The 19,155-nt window shown below is 48.2% G+C and overlaps 1 protein-coding gene across 3 annotated transcripts in view; it reads left to right on the plus strand.

Annotated features, from left to right (window-relative positions):
* The window catches only part of LOC147123760 (transcription factor COE3-like), a 145,731-nt gene that overhangs the window by 42,985 nt on the left and 83,591 nt on the right, over nt 1–19,155 (plus strand). The gene's annotated exons all lie outside the window — the stretch shown is intronic.

Consider the following 19,155-nt stretch of genomic DNA (forward strand, 5'->3'; position numbering starts at 1 on the left):
TATTTAATGAACTAGCCTCCACCGCCCTCTGTGGCAGAGAATTCCACAGGTTCACCACTCTCTGGGTGAAGAAATTCCTCCTCATTTCAGTCCTAAATGGCTTACCCCTTATCCTTAGACTATGACCCCTGGTTCTGGTCTCCCCGGCCATCAGAAACATCCTTCCTGCATCTAGTCTGTCCAGGCCTGACAGAATTTTATAGGTTTCGATGAGATCCCCTCAATCTTCTAAACTCCAGTGAGTATAAGCCCAATCGACACAATCTCTCCTCGTACGTCATTCCTGCCATCCCAGGTATCAGCCTGGTGAATCTTCACTGCACTTCTTCCATGGCAAGAACGTCCTTCCTCAGGTAAGGCGATCAAAACTGCACACAATACTCAAGGTGTGGTCTCACCAAGGCCCTGTACAACTGTAGCAAGACATCCTTGTTCCTGTACTCGAACCCTCTTGCTACGAAGGCCAACATACCATTTGCCTTCTTAACCGCCTGCTGCACCTGCATGCTTACCTTCAGCGACTGGTGCACAAGAACACCCAGGTCTCTTTGCACTTCCCCTTCTCCCAATTTATTGCCATTCAAATAATAATCTGCCTTCCTGTTTTTGCCACCAAAGTGGATAACCTCACATTTATCCACATTATAGTGCATTTGCCATGTTTCTGCCCAATCACCCAACCTGTCCAAATCGTACTGGAGTTTCACGACATCCTCCTCACAGCTTACCGTCCCACCCAGCTTTGTGCCATCTGCAAATTTGGAGATATTACATCCAATTCCCTCGTCCAGATCATTAATATATATTGCGAACAGCCGGGGTCCGAGGACCGATCCTTGCGGTACCCTACTAGTCACTGCCTGCCACTCGGAAAACGACCCGTTTATTCCAACCCTTTGCTTTCTGTCCGCCAACCAGTTCTCTATCCAAGTCAATACCTTGCCCCCAATCCCATGTGCCTTAATTTTGCACGCTAATCTCTTATGTGGGACCTTATCGAAAGCCTTCTGAAAGTCCAAATACACCACATCCACTGGTTCTCCCTTATCTATTTTACCAGTTACATTCTCAAAAAATTCCAGTTGATTAGTCAAGCATGATTTACCTTTTGTAAATCCATGTTGACTTTGTCCGATCCTGTCACTGCTTTCCAAGTGCTCTGCTATTACATCTTTTATAATAGACTCCAGCATTTTCCCCACTACCGATGTCAGGCTTACCGGTCTATAATTCCCTGCTTTTTCTCTACCACCTTTTTTGAATAGTGGGGTAACATTAGCTACCCTCCAATCCATGGGTACCATTCCAGAGTCTATCGAGTTCTGGAAGATGACCAGCAATGCATCTACTATCTCTAGGGCCACTTCCTTAAGTACCCTGGGATGTAGATTATCAGGCCCTGGGGATTTATCGACCTTCAGTCCCATCAATTTTCCTAACAGCATTTCCCTACAAATACGGATTTCTTTCAGTTCCTCCCTTTCATCAGACCCTATGTTCTCCAGCATCTCTGGGAGGTTATTTGTGTCCTCCTTTGTGAAGACAGAACCAAAGTATGTATTTAGTTGGCCTGCCATTTCCTTGTTTTCTATTATAAATTCCCCTGATTCTGACTGTAAGGGACCTACGCTTGACTTCACCAATCTTTTTCTCTTCACATATCTATAAAAGCTTTTACAGTCAGTTTTTATGTTGCTTGCTAGCTTACTCTCATATTCTATTTTCTCTTTCTTAATTAATCCCTTTGTCCTCCTTTGTTGACTCCTAAACTGCTCCCAATCCTCAGGATTATTGCTTTTTCTGGCCAATTTATATGTCCTCTCCTTGGATCTTATGCTATCCCTAATTTCCCTTGTTAGCCACGGTTGAGTCACCTTTTTTGTTTTATTTTTTCGCCAAACTGGGATGAACAAATTCTGTAGCTCATCCATTCGGTCTTTGAATGTTTGCCATTGCCTATCCACCGTCAACCCTTTGAGTGCCATTCCCCAATCAATCCTACCCAACTCGCTCCTCAGACCATCGTAGTTTCCTTTATTTAAATTGAGGACCCTAGTCTCTGAGTCAACTACTTCATTCTCCATCTTAATGAAGAATTCGATCATATTATGATCGCTCCGACCCAAGGGGCCTCGTACAACAAGATTGCTAATTAATCCTTTCTCATTACATAATACCCAGTCTAAGATGGCCTGATCTCTGGTTGGTTCCTCGACATATTGTTCCAGGAAACCATCCCGTAAACACTCCAGGAATTCCTCCTCCACAGTATTGTTACTAATTTGGTTGGCCCAATCTATATGTAGATTAAAGTCACCCATGATGACTGCTGTGCCCTTATTGCACGCTTCTTTAATTTCCCTTTTAATGCCATCCCCAACCTCCGCCTTACTGTTGGGAGGTCTATATACCACTCCCACTCATGTTTTTTTCCCCTTAGTATTTCTCAATTCTACCCATACAGATTCCACATCATCAGAGCTAATATCCTTCATTACAATTGTATTAATCCCTTCTTTAACCAGTAATGCTACCCCACCTCCCTTTCCTTTTTGCCTATCTTTCCTGAATATCGAATACCCCTGGATGTTGAGTTCCCAGTCTTGGCCATCCTTGAGCCACGTTTCCGTAATCCCAACCAAATCACATTCGTTTACCTCTATTTGCGCAGCCAATTCGTCCACCTTATTACAAATGCTCCTCGCATTAAGACAAAGCCTTCAGGCTTGTTTTTTTAACGCTCATAGACCTATTAGAATGATTATTTACTGTGGCCACGTTTGATTTAAACCGTTGATTTCTCTGACTGCCACTTTTGTTTTTCTCCTTCCTATCTTTTGCTTTTATCCCTGTTTCCCTTTCCTCTGTCTCCCTGCTCAGGTTCCCAACCCGCTGCCATTTTAGTTTAAACCCCCCCGAACAGTGCTAGCAAACCTCCCCGCAAGGATATTTGTCCCGTTCTGGTTCAGGTGCAACCTGTCCGACTTGTACAAGTCCCACCTTCCCCAGAAGCAGGCCCAGTGATCCAGGAAACTAAAGCCCACCCTCCTGCACCAACTCTTTAGCCATGCATTCATCTGCTCTATCCTCCTATTCCTATACTCACTAGCACGTGGCACCGGGAGTAATCCAGAGATTACAACCTTTGAGGTCCTGCTCGTTAAACTGCTACCTAGCTCCCTAAATTCTTGCTGCAGGACCTCATCCCTCTTCCTACCCATGTCGTTGGTCCCAATGTGAACCACGACCTCTGACTGTTCACCCTTCCCCTTCAGAATGCCCTGCAGCCGTTCAGTGACATCCTTGACCCTGGCACCAGGGAGGCAACAAACCATCCTGGAGTCACGTCTACGGCCACAGAAACGCCTATCTGTTCCCCTTACGATAGAATCCCCTACCACTATTGCTCTCCCACTCTTTTTCCTCCCTTCCTGAGCAGCAGAAGCACCCCTGGTGCCAGGAAGTTGGCTGCTGCTGCCTTCCTCTGGTAAGTCATCCCCCTCAACAGTATCCAAATCGGTATATCTGTTTGAGAGGGGGATGGCCACAGGGGTCTCCTGCACTACCTGCCTGCCTCTACTGCTCTGCCTGATGGTCACCCATTTCCCTTCTGCCTGTGCAGCCCTTACCTGCGGTGTGACCAACTCACTAAACGTGTTATCCACGACCCTCTCAGCATCATGAATGCTCCAAAGCCCATCCATCCGCAGCTCCAGCGCCGCAATGCCCATTGCCCTTCTCCCCGTTGCCCTTCTCCCCGTTGCCCTTCTCCCCACCCTCTCCAGTACATTTGGAAGTGTGGTGATTTGTGCCGAAATGGAAGTGAACTCTGATATTATCAGCGCTCGATACATGGCTGTACTGAGCATTTATAATCTGCTTTCTCGTCGCTGGGTCTCAATTCTGGAACTCTCGATTTAACAGCACTGTGGGAGCACCTTCACCACACAGACTGCCGTGGTTCAAGAAGAAGTCAGCATTTAAGAATCATAGAATAATGCAGCACAGGAGGCCATTCAGCCCATCATGCCTGTGCCTGCTCTTTGAAAGAGCTGTCCAATTAGTCCCACTCCCCATAGTCCTGCAAATTTCAAGTATATACCCAATTAATTGTTGAAAGTTACTATTGAATCTGCTTCCACCGCCTTCCAAATCATAACAACCTGTTGCAAAAAAACGTTCTTCCTCATGTCGCCCCTGGTTCTTGTCCTAATTACCTTAAATCTGTGTCCTCTGGTTACTGACCCACCTGCCAATGGAAACCGTTTCTCCATGTTTACTCGATCAAAACCCTTCATGGTTTTGAATAACGAAGGAATAGGTTAGAGAGGTGCTTAAAGTGATGCAGATATGGAAAGCCAGCAGGCACACGGGGATAAGGAACCCCCACTGCCCGTGCGTAGAATAAACACCAACGCGGACTGCTTAGGCTGGACAGCCTGTTCCCTGGTAGTAATTTCTGTGTAATCTTTTTGTGGGAGGAGAGGGCGAGGAGGCCTCAACATGTGGTATCACCTCATTTAAAAACATTTCAGACACTGATTCAACTTGTGTTGCACTCTCGGCCACATCCGCACAGCTGGGTGGGTGCAAGGATCCATCGTCCGAAGCCTGAGGGTAGGTTCCTTAACTAACCTCAGGCCAGGGAATAGTACAAGGTGGGCAGTACAAGGCACATAAATAATAATATGGTCTTTGGGGCAAAGCAAAAGCGTATTTTTCTCTTTCTAAGTAAGTTATTTTACCATTCCCACTTAAATTTTTGTTTTGGGATGTGGGTGTCATTGGCAAGGCCAGCATTTATTGCCCATGCCTAGTTACCCCTTGAGAAGGTGGTGGTGGTGAGCCGCCTTCTTGAACCGCTGCAGTCTGTGTGCTGAAGGTACTCCCACAGTGCTGTTAGGGAGGGAGTTCCAGGATTTTGACCCAATGACGATGAAGGAACGGCGATATATGCCCAAGTCGGGATTGTGTTACTTGAAGGGGGAATTTGGAGGTGATGGTGGTCCCTCAGCACTGCACTGGAGTGTCAGCCTAGATTTTGTGCTCGAGTCCCTGGTGTGTGTACACTACCCAGCTGTATAGATATTAAGACTACATTACCCATGAGGCACTAGGCTACCCACAAGGCAACAGTCAAGATGGCAGCCTGCACACAGGAGCACACATGCTGCATCTCTACAGATACTGTACCTAGAGAACGTGTACTGAATAAATGACTAGCTAGAAGCTAGCTGTGTTCATAATAAGAATGTCTAGTTATTAATGAACATAAGAAAAGGCTAGACCTCGGCTGGGTCGTTGTTGGAGATGTGTGCCTCAAGGGCGCTCACAAGCCATCTCAGGTGAGCACACTCAAGACTTCCATCTTGGAGAATGGTCATCCAAGCTACCTTACCCCACTCCTGGTACCATCTTATGTTCATTAATAACTAGACATTCTTATTATGAACACAGCTAGCTTCTAGCTAGTCATTTATTCAGTACACGTTCTCTAGGTACAGTATCTGTAGAGATGCAGCATGTGTGCTCCTGTGTGCAGGCTGCCATCTTGACTGTTGCCTTGTGGGTAGCCTAGTGCCTCATGGGTAATGTAGTCTTAATATCTATACAGCTGGGTAGTGTAGTCTTATATACATATAGCTATATACAGCTCTACGGCTCCACCTAGTGTCCACTATAGAGTGACATGTTATTGATCATTACATCCCCCTTTCTTTGAGGTTTAACAAAATCACTATCAATCAACTTTCAAGAAAACAATAAAGATAATATCAGTAACACTTTTGTTAGTGCTCTATAAACATAAACATTTTCAAAACAGTCAACACATTTTCAAAGCTTTACATTGTACTCAAAGATTAAGTCTATCAGGCTTTTTTACTTCACGTGTGGATCTTCTCAGCACGGGTAAGTCTGATGTGTCTTCATGAGATTGTTCTGGCGGTGAATGACAAGATGCAGTTGCGGCATTGTCATCAATCTGGTCTTGAATAGTCTCTTGTGGTTTTAGGAGGGAACGGCGGTTCCTCCTGAGAATCTGTCCTTCCTCAGTTCTAACAGTGTATGACCTTGGTCCTACTTCCTCAAGAACTGTAGCTTTCCTGTTCCATGCATCTGGATCCTCAATCCTGACAACATCATCCCTTGTCAATGGTTTTAGAGTTTTGGATGACTTGTCATAGTATGATTTTTTTTGTTGGGTCAAAGAAGGTGAGTACAGGTGTGGTTGTCAGCACTGTTTTGAGGTTTATCCACTCTTGTTCATGTCTTTCTGTCCATGCGAACTCATTTGTTTTATGTAGCAGGTCTCGCAGACAGGCTGTCTTGGCTGACAAGTTAGGAATGAACTTTCCAATGAAGTTTATCATCCCCATGATAAACTTCATTGGAAAGTTGAAAGGCCTCAACATGTGGTATCACCTCATTAAAAACATTTCAGACACTGATTCAACTTGTGTTGCACTCTCGGCCACCTCCGCACAGCTGGGTGGGTGCAAGGATCCATCGTCCGAAGCCTGAGGGTAGGTTCCTTAACTAACCTCAGGCCAGGGAATAGTACAAGGTGGGCAGTACAAGGTACATAAATAATAATATGGTCTTTGGGGCAAAGCAAAAGCGTATTTTTCTCTTTCTAAGTAAGTTATTTTACCATTCCCACTTAAATTTTTGTTTTGGGATGTGGGTGTCATTGGCAAGGCCAGCATTTATTGCCCATGCCTAGTTGCCCCTTGAGAAGGTGGTGGTGGTGAGCCGCCTTCTTGAACCGCTGCAGTCTGTGTGCTGAAGGTACTCCCACAGTGCTGTTAGGGAGGGAGTTCCAGGATTTTGACCCAATGACGATGAAGGATCGGCGATATATGCCCAAGTCGGGATTGTGTTACTTGAAGGGGGAATTTGGAGGTGATGGTGGTCCCTCAGCACTGCACTGGAGTGTCAGCCTAGATTTTGTGCTCGAGTCCCTGGAGTGGAGACTTGAACCCGCAACCTTCTGACTCAGAGGTGAGAGTGCTGCCCACTGAGCCACGGCTGACAGTTGAGGTAGTGACTGGGTGATGCCAATTTTAAATTTTAACAGCATGAAGACTGTGGGAGCAAGGGAACACCAACTGAGACAAAGAGACCAACAGCGATATCTCTTCTTCAGATGTGCCTGCTGTGTTTCCAAACATAAACCTCATCATTAATATGATTATCGGCACAAACACCTTTTCGCCTTCTGCGCAAGCACGCTGTATACCGGAGCTGCGCATGCGCAGTACACGACCGTTGCAGCCTGCACTGTGGGCCACGCTTTCCTCAGCTCCGTGTGGAGAAGGTCAGGGGATACATTGGTGGCTGGTGAGGGGGGGGTGGAGCGGGGGAAGATCAAGGATCGAAAAGGTGGAGAGAGAGAGGGAACCAGGGGGGGAGAGAAAAGAGCTCCTAGAGAGAGGGGAGAAGATTGGAGGGGGAGAGAGAGGATCAGAGGGCGGAGAGAGAGATGGGATCGGAGGGGAGAGTGAGGAGATCAGAGGGGGAGCGAGAGAGGATCGAAGGAGTGGAAGAGAGAATCGGAGAGGAGAGGAGCTCGGAGGAGGAGAGGAGGTCTGGAACTCGGGGCGAGAGAAGGTCAGGAACTCGGGGCAAGAGGAGGTCTGGAACTCGGGGAGGGGGTGGTAAAGAGCACGGAGAGCACAGTGGGGATGGGGGAAGAACGTGATCCGGGCCTAAAGGGGGGGGTGAGAGCGAGAACATGATCCAGATGGGAAGACGAATCATGTTCTTCCACTCCTAACCCTACACCCTTTACACCCGCACCATGTTCTCCCACTCCTCCCCCTAGACCTGGTTGATTTCTCGAAAAGCTCAGTGCATGTATGGCAAGTGGCATCATTGGACTGGATGAAATCCGGAAGTCATGACACTGTCACTAATCACTTCATACCCAATAAACCTGTTAAAAATCCGTGACCCACACACAATGCCCCATCTATGGAGGGGTGGAGGGGGGAGAAGATCAGGAACTTGCGGGGGTGAGAAGGTCAGGAACTCACTGGGGTCGGGGGGGGTGGAAGATCAGGAACTTGTTGGGGAGAGAAACTCGGGGGTGAGGGTAAGGTTAGAAACTTATTGGGGGGGCAGGAACTTGTTATGGCGGGGGGGGGGAGAAGGTCCTAATCCACGAGGGTGTGCCCTGCCTGTTGCCTGTGAGCTCTGTCTGGTGCCTGGCAGTCAGAATGAATGGCTCAAATTACTCATTGCAAAGTACTTGATTACTGTGGCAGGCAGGATCTAAGTACACATTCCAGATAAACTGCTAGGTTTGCCTTGTCCTCCAAGGTGACCAATCAGAGATCTGGGGCAAGATTTTCAGTGTGCCGTGAGGCAGGCTTTTAGGTGTGCGGGGGGCAAAAATCCCGAATTCGGGGGTCCCGACATCCCACCCAAAACCCGCCTCCACGTAAGTTTCAGAGGAGGCGGATACCCGCCCCGCACTGGGACCCGCTGACCTGAGGCGGGAAGGGATTAGTGCTAATTAACTGCCTGTTAACAGGCAGTTAACAGGCAGTTTTTAACCTAATCCCTATTTTGAGGGGTGTCGTGTGGGATTGCCGATGGCTCCAAATCACGCCAGGTTGGATCAGGCGGGCCGATGGGTTGAAGGACTTGGAGGGGTCGTGATGTCGGTGTTCAGGTGAGTGATGGGTGCATGAGTGCAAAGGTAAGTGTGTTTGGTGTGTCAGAAGTGTGTAAAGAAGTTTAACTTACCTGTACTTACCTTAACAGCCTTTCTTCCTCTAGGCGTCGGGCGTCCATCACTCAGCCGGCACTGAAAGCCGAATGGCTGCGATCTGTCAAAAGTGACAGCCTTCAGCTTTGAGTGCTGGTGTGAGTTCTGAGTCTGCGTAGAAGGACTCAGGTTAGAAGTCAGACTGTCAGTGTTTGACAGCTTCAAACAGCTGTGAAACACTGATATTTCATCTGTCAAAAACTCTTGACAGATGAAATTTCAGTCTGTGACGTCACCTGTTGCCGGGTGGCCCTTAATTGGCCTGCTGAGCCCGCTGGGCGGGCTCAACAAGGTCAATCAAGGGAAAATCGAGTGGATTGGCCGGATGTCGATGGAGGCGGGACTAAAACCCGAAAGTTGTAGTTCCGCCTCCTTCCCGACTGCTGAATGAAAATCCAGCCCCTGGTGTTGCAAATAGATGCAACCTTAATAATAAGACAATTGGCAAAAAGAGCCAGTTCGGGGAAATGAGAATTATTTTTACGCAGCGAGTTGTTGTGATCTGGAATGCGCTGCCTGAAAGGGCGGTGGAAGCAGATTCAATGGTAACTTTCAAAAGGGAATTGGATAAATACTTGGAAAGGAAACATTTGCAGGGCTCTGGGGAAAGAGCAGGGGGGAGTGAGACTAATTGGATCGTTCTTTCAAAGAGCCGGCACAGGCACGATGGGCCGAATGGCCTCCTTCTGTGCTGTCAGATTCTATATGACCAGCAGCAGCTTTGGCCCAAATCTCTTGTTCAACCTTCATGTTTGCGGGAGTTATTTTGCCTAATTCCGCACACTCCCCATTTCTACCCTTCTGTTTCCTGGACCCCAAACCCCACCTCCCCAGAACAGCTCCTCCCTGGGTGGCACATACTGCATAGCCTTTCTCAACAACAATGACAACTTGTATTTATATAGCGCCTTTAATGAAATGGCCCAAGGCACTTCACAGGAGCGTTATCAAACAAAATTTGACACCGAGCCACATAAGGAGATATTAGAACAGGTGGCCAAAAGATTGGTCAGAGGTAGGTTTTAAGGAGCGTCTTAAAGGAGAGAGAGGTAGCGAGGCGGGGAGGTTTAGGGAGGGAATTCCAGAGTTTGGGGCCCAGGCAGCTGAAGGCATGGTGGAGCGATTAAAATCGGGGATGCACAAGAGGCCAGAATTGGAGGAGCACACAGATCTCGGTGGGGGGGGCGGTTGTTGGCAATTTTCCCTTTGAGCACCGCGGCCGCACAGCGGTCTGGAGGTCCCGCACGGCCGTCTCACCGGCTTTAAAATGGAAAAGCCCCTCATGTGCGGCCCCCAAAACAAATTCAGAGGGAGCGTTGGTTGTAGGGCTGGAGGAGGTTACAGAAATAGGGAGGGGCAAGGGATTAGAAAACAAGGATGGGAATTTAAAAATCAAGGCGTTGGTAGAGCGGGAGCCGATGTACTCAAAGAGTGTGAAGTGAAATAAGGGCGGATTACACTGCCAGATGTGAATTATCCTACCCGAGTCAAATATGTACCTTTTTAAACTGCCAGCCAGAACGATAAAGTGCGCTGAATACTGCCAGATATTAACAGCCAACTACTGTATGACCCAATTCCATCTCCTCTGCCTTCCGCCCTCCCCCTCGCCTCGCCGTCCCATCCCGCTCCTGATTGGCAGATTCCAGTACGTTCAAGCCAATCAATAAACACTTTCCTGTTTCATAGCGAGGTAATTATAAAGGGGGGTGGGGGGAGGAGGAGGAGGAGGGAAGCTCGGTTGACCTTTCACCCCCTAGTGCATTACTTAGCTGATATAAAGATGAATTGCCTGATTCTACACAAACATATGCTGCAATTGGAGGAATCAGCGTCATTGCACTCTGAGGTAATTGGTATTGATTTTCTCAGGGCCCTTTCACGAGCCGCTGAGCAGACGCTTACACAGAGGAGATAATGCAGTTGAGGTTTTTTTTTTGCAATATTCTATTTCAAAGACTATGCGGAGAAATAAATTAACAGCGAGCTGAATGAAACCTCTGGGTCCCAGCGGCGTTCTGGAAGGTCCACGTGGGTTTCCGTGTCACCGGATGGCGACGGCGTTCATCTGTACTGTTTCTCTTTTGAAGCCATTTATTTAAAGGAGCTTCGTGTCTTCGTGAACACCAGAAAGCGTTTGGTGAACCTTTTTTTTAGGTCATCCTTCTTTTCGGTGTGGGAGGGGGGCAGGGTTTGGGGGGAGGGGAGAGATGTTAAGCCGAGATCCTGTTTATCCATTTAAGTGGAGATTGAAGATCTTCCGTGTCTTCCCAAGAAGTGAAGGGAGTTCTTCCCCTGGTGTCATGACCAACAATTCTCCCTCATCCATACCGACAACAGGAAATACGATAGCACAGTGGTTGGTCAGTTGTACCAAATCGCTGCCAAGAGTGGAAGTCAACACTGGGGGAGTACCTTCACTATGTGTCAGCTGTGGCTCAGTGGGTAGCACCCTCGCCTCTAGGCCAGAATGGTTGTGGGTTCAAGTCCCACTCCAGGGACCTGAAGTACCTAAATCTAGGCTGCCGCTCCAGTGCAGTACTGAGGGACTGCTGCACTGTCGGAGGTGCCGTCTTTCGGATGAGACGATAAACTGAGGCCCCGTCTGCCTCTCTCAGGTGGATGTTAAAGATCCCATGGCCACTATTTTGAAGAAGAGCGGGGGAGTTATCCCCGGTGTCCTGGCCAACATTTATCCTTCGACCAACATAATAAAAACAGATTATCTGGTCATTATCACATTGCTGTCTGTGGGAGCTTGCTGTGTGCAAATTGGCTGCCGCATTTCCTACATTACGACAGTGACTACACTTCAAACGTACTTAATTGGCTGTAAAGTGCTTTGAGATGTCCGGTGGTTGTGAAAGGTGCTATATCAATGCAAGTCTTTCTTTCTTTACCACACGGACTGCAGCGGTTCAAGAAGGCGGCTCGTCACCACCTTCTCAAGGGCAATTAGGGATGGGCAATAAATGCTGGCCTTTCCCACATCCCGTGAACAAATAAAAAAAAAACCATACTAGCTGGCTAGTCATCGCATTAGTGTTTGTGGGTGGGACACTAGGAATGGCTCCATTGGCCTGCAGAATAACAGTCACTGAGTTCCAAACGTTATTAGTTGTCTGAAGGAGTTTTGAGTTGATAAGGTGCCATATAAATGTTGGTATTACTAAATAGTGCCCTGGGATCTTTCACGTCGGCCTGAGACAGTAGACGACAATGTTCCCTGTGAACGGCACTTTGTTCTGCGCGGCCGGTTTCTTTCAATGCGCGGTCCCTTTAAATTTCTGCGAATGCGCGGTATTTACAATAGAAAAGCCGGTGAGCGGGACCTTTCCCATTATCTGCACAGCTCAGAGGGAACATTGGTAGACAGGGGGCCTCGGTTTAATTCACCGCCCCATTCCCACTCAGACCTCACCGTACTCGGCCTCTTGCATTGTTCCACGGAAGCTCAGCGTAAGCTCGAGGAACAGCACCTCATCTTCCGATTAGGCACTTTACAGCCTTCCGGACTCAATATCGAGTTCAACAATTTCAGATCATAACCTCGGCCCCTATTACATTTTTACTTATATTTTTTATCCACACCTTTGTTTTGGCCTTTCCCCCTTTTTCTCTCTCCCACATGGCAGCTGTCTCTCATTCTGCCAGCGTATTTCACACCTAATCTAGAGCCGTCTTTTGTCTCCACTAGTCCCACCACCATCTCATCTCGTTTTGAATACCTCTTAATGTCTCTTCATTTCTCTTTTGTTCTCTCCCAGCCTGGCCTTTTAATCTATTTCATTTCCTGTGCCTTTCCAGTCTTGACAAAGAGTTTGACTCGAAACGTTGACTCTATTTCTCTCTCTCCACGGATGTTGCCTGGCCTGCTGAGTTTTTCCAGCATTTTCTGTTGGCCTCGGTTTAATGTCTCATCCAAAAGACGGCACCTCCGACAGTGCTGTGCTCCCTCAGCACTGCGCTGGGAGTATCAGCCTGGATTTTTGTGCTCAAGCACGGTGGCATAGTGGTTAGCACTGTTGCCTCACAGCGCCAGGGACCCGGGTTCAAATCCGGCCTCGGGTGACTGTCTGTCTGTGTGGAGTTTGCACATTCTCCCCGTGTTTGCGTGGGTTTTCTCCGGGTGCTCCGGTTTCCTCCCACAGTCCAAAGATGTGCGGGTTAGGTTGATTGGCCATGATAAAAAATTGGCCCTTAGTGTTAGGGGGGATTAAATACGTGGGGTTACGGGGTTACGGGGATAGGGCTTGTGTGGGATGGCTGTCGGTGTAGGGACCGGGTGCTAGGGTTTGGATGATCAGCCATGATCTCGTTGAATGGCGGAGCAGGCTCGAAGGGCCGAATGGCCTACTCCTGCTCCTATCTTCTATGTTTCTATGAACCCACAACCTTCTGACTCCGAGGCGCGAGAGAGAGAGAGAGAGAGCGTGCTACCCACTGAGCCACGGCTGATGCAGATTATTGCGGTTTGCTGCCCTGAGTACTTCCGATTGGCACCAAGAGTCCCGTAGATGTTGGTTTCTAAGCGATAGTTAATGATGGAACAGTATGGCTGAGTTGGGCGCACGCCTGCCAGAAGGCTGTGGGTTGAAGCCCTACTCCAGGACTCTTAAGTTGACAGAGGCCCCCATTTAAACTCCAGGTAGATTCCCCCGCTCAGGCCTGAGTTAAAATTACAGTTACATAGAAACATAGAAGATAGGAGCAGGAGTAGGCCATTCGGCCCCTCGAGCCTGCTCTGCCATTTAATGAGATCATGGCTGATCATCCAAATTCAGTACCCTGTCCCTGCCTTCTCCCCATATCCCTTGATCCCTTTAGCCTTAAGAAATATATCTAACTCCTTCTTGAATATATTTAATGAATTTGCCTCTACTGTCTTCTGTGGTAGAGAATTCCACAGGTTCACCACTCTCTGGGTGAAGAAATTCCTCCTCATCTCAGTCCTAAATGGCTTACCCCTTATCCTTAGACTGTGACCCCTGGTTCTGGACTCCCCCGCCATCAGGAACATCCTTCCTGCATCTAGTCTGTCCAGTCCTGTTAGAATTTTATAAGTTTCAATGAGATCCCCTCTCATTCTTCTAAACTCCAGCGAGTATAAGCCCAATCGACCCAACCTCTCTTCATACGTCATTCCCGGGTCGCAATGATGTCATCGGGCAGCAACATGCCTATGTAAAGAAGGACCCCGTTGGCTCCGGGCGTGTGTCCTTGCCGCCTGCTCGGGAGAGCAGGTTAAAATTGCTGATGTTGCGATCATGGCGGATTTCGGACAGGTCAGAGCCGGGGCAATTTTAAGTGCCCAACCGCCAGGTTTCTGCTGAGCGAGTAGGGATAAAATCGCGCCCCCCGCCCCCCCTGAGCGGTTCAGTATTGAGAGAGTGCTGCACTGTTGGTGACGCTGTCTTTAGAATGAGACGGTAAACCAAGACCTTGCCTGCCTGTTCACACGGATATAAACCGGGCATTTTTCAAAGTACAGTTAGGAGTTCTCCCATTGTCGATGGCGACATTCAACCCTCGACCGACCTCACTAGCACACGTTTACTGGCCATTGCTGTTTGTGGGACCTTGGCTGTTGCATTTGCCTTCAAAACAACAGTGACTACACTTCTAAAGTGATTCATTGACTGTGAAATGCTTTGGGATGTTTCGAGAACTGTGGACACAGGGAGAGGCACAAGGAGACACAAAGGGCTGGATTTTATGAATGGAGACGTGTTGAAGGCGGGACTGCTGCTTGCCGGGTCTCAGTCCCGTCTCCATCATCTTCTAGCCAACCAGCAGGATTTTCCCCTGATTGACCTTGTTAAGCCTGCCCTGCGAGCTCAGCAGGCCAATTAGGGGGGAAGTCATTGACAGTGCTATCTGTCAAGATTTCTTGAAAGAAGAAATGTCAGTGTTTGACAGCTCTGTGAAGCTGTCAAACACTGACATTCTGTGTAGTTTGATGAGACCTTGTGTTCCGGACTCATCAAACCTTTCAACTTTGTAGAAATCACCTGGCTGTTGGTTCGGAGGATCCAACAGCCAGCCTGTGAAATCTACAGTGGAGATGTCGGGACTCCGGATCCACAGCGGCTGAAGGCTGTAGGTAGAAACAAAGGTAAGTGAACATTTTATAACACTTAACACTCACCTTACATACTTACCACTCCACACTTGCACCCATTGTAGTGTATGTACTTTGCAGAAGGAACTATATTCTGCAGCCCCTGTATACTACAGTACCAGTAGTGACCACCCCTGTATATAAGCCTGTGTAGTAACTTTTGCATAGTAGTTCCAGTTTGTCTCCACTCAGTAAAGACCTGTTATAACCAACTCCTGCAGTCCGTGTCTCAATTACACACGGACATAATACTGGCGACGAGCAGATCCGAACTTACCTACAGTCTGCACCACCTCATGGGGATCCATCCCTGAAGCGAAGTTGTCAGAGGTCGAGGCCAGAAGAAAAAAATAAAATAAAACAAACAGAAGAAACGGGCATCGACCGTGGGCAACCGCCTCTGATTCATCGGAGTTGAAGATTTGCAGGAGAGGCTGTCGAGAGCGGGGCTTGGTTATCTTGTCGATGGTGTTCCAGCTAATCGGGCTGGTGGCAGGTAGTACACTGATCCTTCCTGGGCTGCGGCGGGCTAGAGCTCGATCGGGTGGCTTTTCAACGGGGCCGAGCAGCGTTGTCGGGAAGAGGAGAGAGAGGGTGGAGCACACAGGGCGCGGCCGGTGCTACGAAGCCGGGCAGCGTACAGACCCGAGAAGAGGGAGGAAAGTGTCCCGCAGGGTTGCTCCGACAACGGGGAAATAAAAAAAATTTGAAGCACAGAAAGCCGCGAGGAGCTGCAGTTTGCCACGGGAACCGCGGAGAGCGGCGTTAGTAGCAGCGCGGGGGGAAGTGCGCGAAGACCATAGGCGTCGCCATCAAGGCATAAAACGCCAGTAACAGCGATAGCAGCAGCGGGGAAGACGGAAAGCGCGGGAGGTGCCATTTTGTTAAATCGGGGAAGAAGGCAAAGCGCGGGAGGCGCCATCTTAGATTTCCAAGATGCCGAAGACTGGCAATATCACTGCCTTCGATAATGCAATAGAAGACTGGACCACGTATGTGGAAAGAGTCGAAGTATATTGCGAGGCAAACGAAGTAGCCGATGAGAAAAAGGCATCGGTACTACTAAACTTAATGGGCGCAAGAACGTACGGCCTATTGCGGAACCTGATTACTCCAGCCAAACCAATGGCGAAGAGTTTTAACAAAATTGTTGATATCCTACAGGAACACCTAAATCCTACACCGCTGCTGATAGCAGAAAGATTTAAATTCCACAGGAGAAATCAGCATAAAGATGAGAGCAATGCTGATTACCTTACAGAACTACGCAAGCTATCAAAGCACTGCCAGTTCGGAGCAGGACTGGCAGATACCCTACGGGACAAATTTGTCTGTGGACGCCTGAGTGAAGGAACCCAGAAGAGGTTACTCTCAGAGAAAGAGCTGACGCTAGATAAGGCTTTCAGCGCGGCAGTATCGTACGAAGCAGCAGCAAGGGGAGCTGCGGAAATACAGCAAAAGCCACAGGAATACGGCACCCACGAAATGACACGGGAATTTGAAAAATGTTATCGCTGCGGCAGAACAACCCATGACCAGAAGGACTGCTGGTCCAAGGACAACATATGCAGGCAATGCGGAAAGATGGGACACATTGCACGAGTTTGCAGGTCTGGGAAGAAGACTAACGACAACAAAAAGGCTACTAAGGAACAGTACAGGAAAATACAAAAGATGACGGACAGTAGTTCCGAAGACCAGATGAGCGATAGTGAATCCGGGAACAAGAGACTAAGCTGTCTCAAACTTCACAACGTAATCGCAAAAGAGGATCACCGAACCATTTGGGTCACCCTCACGATAGCAGGGTCCCAAGTCAAAATGGAATTGGATACAGGATCAGCCCTGACCGTCATGAATCGACGAGACTACGAGCGGCTATTCTCACACATACCCTTGAAAGAGACATCCATTATCTTGAGGACGTATACGGGGCAAAAGTATACCCCAGAGGGAAAATAAGGGTGCCTGTCGAATACAACGGCAAGGAAATACAGAAATTGTATCTGTACATACTGCAAGATGGTGGACCACCGTTATTGGGACGTGAATGGATCAGAAAGATAAGTTTAGACTGGCACTCCATTCAGGCACTGACGGTGGCTGGTAAAAAGGATGACGACGTCACACCTGGACGATTGTCAAAAATCTTAGCTAACGCCAAAGAGGTATTTCAACAAGAACTGGGAACTCTTAAAGGCGTAACCGCCTCAATAAAAATAGAAGAGAATGCAATTCCCAAGTTTTTCAAAGCAAGACCGGTACCATATGCAATTCGCCCAGCTGTCGAGGCAGAGCTGGAGAATCTGGAGAATGCAGGCGTGTTATCTAAGGTAGACTGGAGCGAGTGGGCGACACCCATCGTTCCTGTCATGAAGAAAACGTTAAACAATAAGTCTGAGGAGCCAAGGAAGGTTCGCATCTGTGGGGACTTCAAGGTGACGGTGAACCCAGTCCTTCACACAGTACAGTATCCTCTTCCGAGGATAGAAGATATTTTCGCCTCACTATCTGGAGGGAAGCGTTTTACAAAAATTGACCTAGCACAAGCATATTTGCAGATGGAGGTTGAAGAATCCTCTCGGAAGTATCTCACGATAAACACTCACAAAGGTCTTTACCAGTATAATCGACTGATATTCGGAGTAGCATCAGCTCCGGCGATATGGCAAAGAGTGATGGAACAAGTCCTGCAAGGGATTCTGAGGACTCAGTGTTTCTTGGACGACATCCTAGTGACAGGTGAAGATGACAGTGAACAGCTTGCCAACCTAGAGCAGGTGCTCACTAGACTAAGAGAACATGGGCTACGAGCCAATCGCCCCAAGTGCAAGTTTTTTAAGAAACAGATATCGTATTGTGGCCACGTGATTGATGAAGAGGGGTTACATAAGTCCCCTGACAAAATTGAAGCGGTAGTTAAGGCTCCAGCGCCTGAAAATGTGTCGCAACTGAGGTCATTCCTCGGATTGGTGAATTACTACCATAAGTTTTTGCCGAATTTGTCCACAATTCTGCACCCACTGAACGCCCTACTACAAACTGGAGTAGCATGGAAATGGAGTGATGAATGTAAGCGGGCCTTTCAGAAGAGTAAAGACCTAATCACTTCAAGAGAAGTATTGGCTCACTACAACCCATCACTACCGATAAGACTGGCGTGTGATGCGTCTCCCTACGGCATTGGAGCGGTACTGTCACATAAATTCCTTGATGGTTCAGAGAGGCCGATAGCTTTTGCGTCACGCTCGTTAACTTCAGCCAAGCGTAACTACGCCCAGATTGACAGAGAGGCCCTCAGCCTGGTGTGGGGGGTGAAGAAGTTCAATCACTACCTGCACGGTCAGAAATTTACTCTACTAACTGATCATCAACCTCTTGTCTCCATTTTCAACCCTCAGAAGGGCGTCCCGATAATGACAGCACAACGGCTATAGAGGTGGTCCCTTTTCCTAGGGGCACACCAATATGACATCGAGTACAAAGGAACTAAACAGCATGGGAATGCTGATGGATTGTCGCGCCTACCGTTGCCGACGGTGGAAGAAGCACCTGCAGTGGATCCAGTGGAGATATTCCACTCGACCATAGTCGAATGTCTCCCTGTGACGAATGCAAACATAGAAAAGGAAACACGAAATGACCCGACACTCTCCTGGGTCTATGATTTAACGGTGAAGGGATGGCCAGCACATGGCGAACCACTGTTGCCAGCATTCTCGCCGAGAAGAGAACAGCTGTCAGTGTGCAGAGGAACCTTGATGTGTGGATCCAGAGTAGTAATTCCACCCAAATTGAAGGATAGAGTGCTCAATGAGCTTCATGAGGTTCATCTGGGAGGGGTAAAAATGAAGAACTTAGCCAGAGCATTTGTGTGGTGGCCGGGAATCGATAGAGAAATCGAAGAGCTGACCAAGAGCTGTACAGGATGCCAGAAGGTCCAAAACGCCCCACCACAAGCCCCTCTACATCCATGGGAGTGGCCTTCATCTCCATGGCAAAGGGTGCACATTGATTTTGCTGGTCCATTTATGGACTCGATGTTTTTAATTGCGGTGGATGCACATTCAAAGTGGCTAGAGGTAATAAAAATGTCCTCAACCACCACAGAAAAAACTATCACAGTCTTACGAACCATATTCGCCAGAAATGGGCTGCCTGAACAGATTTGCTCCGACAATGGACCACAGTCTGTGTCTGAAGAGTTCCGGAGGTTCTTAAAGAACAATGGTGTTAAGCATTACACATCTGCCCCATATCA

The sequence above is a fragment of the Somniosus microcephalus genome, chromosome 2, assembly GCF_052327205.1.
Source record: "Somniosus microcephalus isolate GS21.2 chromosome 2, FLI_Smic_1.0, whole genome shotgun sequence".
NCBI lineage: Eukaryota > Metazoa > Chordata > Chondrichthyes > Squaliformes > Somniosidae > Somniosus > Somniosus microcephalus.